The following is a 2462-nucleotide window of genomic DNA, read 5'->3' as shown; positions in this document are numbered from 1 at the left end:
GACCCAATAAAGCTTCAATTACAACACGAACTGAAAAAAAATCTCTATTTTTCTTATTAAGGGCAATGCCACAGGCTAACATCAGGAAACTGAGTCAGGAAGAAATCCTCAAAGTGAGGTGTCACAGGCTACAGATCTGCACTTCAGGGTGTCCTGGCAGCAGCTCAGCATGGCTGAAAATGGAAAATCCCACTCTCTCCTCCTACCCTTCCTTCAGGCACAGGCTCCACTATTTACTGTCTTTGGGCTTTGGTATATTTGGTTTTTTTGAAGCCCCCAAAAACACTGGCCACTTGTCTGTAGGTTAGTGAGTTGTGTTGCCTCATCTGGAAGCCACAGAAGACCAGAGGTGGCACAAGGGCAAGGAGAGGACACAGGAGAGGGGCAGGAGGAACCCAGACCTTACCCCTTGCAGTTGCAATGTGTTACCTCATTTCACCTGTTTGTTAAACCACAGCTTGGAAGAAGGTGGTTAAGGCCACTCACTTTGGATATTTAAAAACAGATCAAAGAGTGGTTGAAATCCCGCCTGGGTACTTTGGTTTCCCACTGTATCAGTATTGGTTTTATTCCTCTTTTCTTCCCCCCACGTTTAAAACCCTTGACTGGGGCAATGTCACTCTTAACAAGCATCCTCCATCCCTTCCTGCTCTCTTTGTATCAGTCCTTCAAGCTCTATTTCTTTTGCAAACTTTTTTTTTTTTCCAATTAGTCAACTCTTCATTGACTGCTATAAATGTAATTATGTTTGAATTCTTGCTCCTATTTACCTCACTATTCCGTTCTTTGGGGCTAGATTTTAGCATTTCACTCAGTTTTGTAGAGTGCTGTTTGCTAATGCATAGCTAAAGATCCTAAGACAGCTTTTCAACTTTCATTTGCTCTTTAAGAAAAAATTTGAGTCAGTCATTATCCCACTATCAATACCAAGAACTATATGCAGAAAAATATGATCTATTACATAAATAAAGGTGAACCATACATTCAAAAAATCAGACTGGAATACTGGAATCAAAATGTACTTAGTCCAGACCCAATGAATCTCTGATTAAAAATATAATAAAATACTGATTTCCCCCCCCCAAACTCTGTAAAATCCTACAAGAGCCCAGTTGAAACAACCAACAGTTTTTCACCATTTTTTCTGTTTCTACCTTTTATGTTTTTCACTCCAGAAATAAGAACTTTACAGCTGGCATGTATATTACACTAACGATGCTTTGATTTAGAAATACAACTGACAGATGTTAAATTAATCTAGTCAGATTTGAGTTACCTTTGAGACCTAGCTACAGTGTTTTCTTCTGGAAGGTATGCACATTTTTTTGCCCCCATGGTTCGTGAAAGTCAGGCTGTCTTTCAACAGTGATGTTTTACTCAGATATCCACTCATGTCCCTAAATTAGAAAGATGTGTGTTGTTCTATCGGAGAATGTACTTTGAAATCAGTTTTAGATTTGGTTGCTGATCTGGTGGCCCTGCTTTTCTCTTCTGTAAACAGTGCTAAATAGTTTCCAGCGGGCCCAAAAACAGCAAGGCTCTTCACTAAATAGCCTGCAGGTAGAATTACTCTGTGTTGAAGGGACAACTCCTGCATTAAAAGAGAAGTTTGATAACACAAATGTATGAAAGCACCGAATGCTTCCTGCAACATACCCCGTGTGCAGCTCTCTGAACTGGGACAGCTGAACTGGACACCCCTCCAGCAGGAGCGGCAGGTTGTACCCAGGGCAGTCTGTACCTGGCACGAGGTTTCTGATAAGCTCCTGGATACCAGAAAGATTATTGAGCAAATACATTTGATACAGTAGGCTACTATTTTATCTTGTTTTTTCCATTCCTGATCACAACTCATCACAGCACTAGTAAAAATTAGGTTATTCAATTCTAAGACTTTGTTGCTCCAACAGAATGAAAACATAGTTTTAAAAGATATTCAGGTACCTTAGGAAAAACCTCCGCCTTTACTGGCTGGATTAATCACTTGGAGCAATGTGCTAAATACACTGAGCCGTTCTTTTTGTGGAACACGAGGATCAAGCCTTGGTTCTTGGCAGCCACATCGTTCATGCCATGCATACTGGAACCCACCGCTGTTATTTTTTATTCCTCACGGGACAGCAGAGTGCTCCACAGCAAATAAAGGGACAGCTCCTCCCAGAAGGGCTTATGCTCCAGCAGCAGAGAACTCCCAGGAACTGGGGGACACAAGGGTCACGGTAAAGGTCATGATGAAAGCTTGATGTGGCACCTATGTTTTGAACTCTGTGTGGGACCTGGCATGCTGCAGCAATTTTTATGGGTGGTGTTCAGACTGAGGCGCAGTATTAAAAGAAGAAAAAAATGGACTGCTGAGACTCACCAGATGCAGAGACATTGTGGAGGAAAGAAACGGAGACCTTCAAATCGTTCTCTTTTGACAGTGAGGAACTTCAAGGGGAGCCTGCAGGCAGAATGGCTAT

At 41.9% G+C, this 2462-nt stretch overlaps 1 long non-coding RNA gene across 2 annotated transcripts in view; it reads right to left on the bottom strand.

Annotated features, from left to right (window-relative positions):
* Positions 1-1906, bottom strand: part of LOC114066476 — a 4694-nt gene extending 2788 nt beyond the window's left edge. The window contains exon 1 of one of the 2 annotated variants that reach the window (XR_003573191.1): positions 1657-1906. This is a non-coding gene — a long non-coding RNA (uncharacterized LOC114066476). Of the gene's footprint in view, positions 1-1276; positions 1627-1656 lie in introns of those variants that run through there. The other variant, XR_003573190.1, reaches the window with a different exon arrangement.
* Positions 1907-2462: the final 556 nt, after the last annotated feature.

Source organism: Empidonax traillii, unplaced genomic scaffold (assembly GCF_003031625.1).
Source record: "Empidonax traillii isolate 1590-97213 ecotype Southwest subspecies unplaced genomic scaffold, ASM303162v1 scaffold765:size308305, whole genome shotgun sequence".
Taxonomy (NCBI): Eukaryota; Metazoa; Chordata; class Aves; order Passeriformes; family Tyrannidae; genus Empidonax; species Empidonax traillii.
Note: the sequence above shows the minus strand (reverse complement) of the source record. Positions and strands in the feature narration are given on the sequence as shown.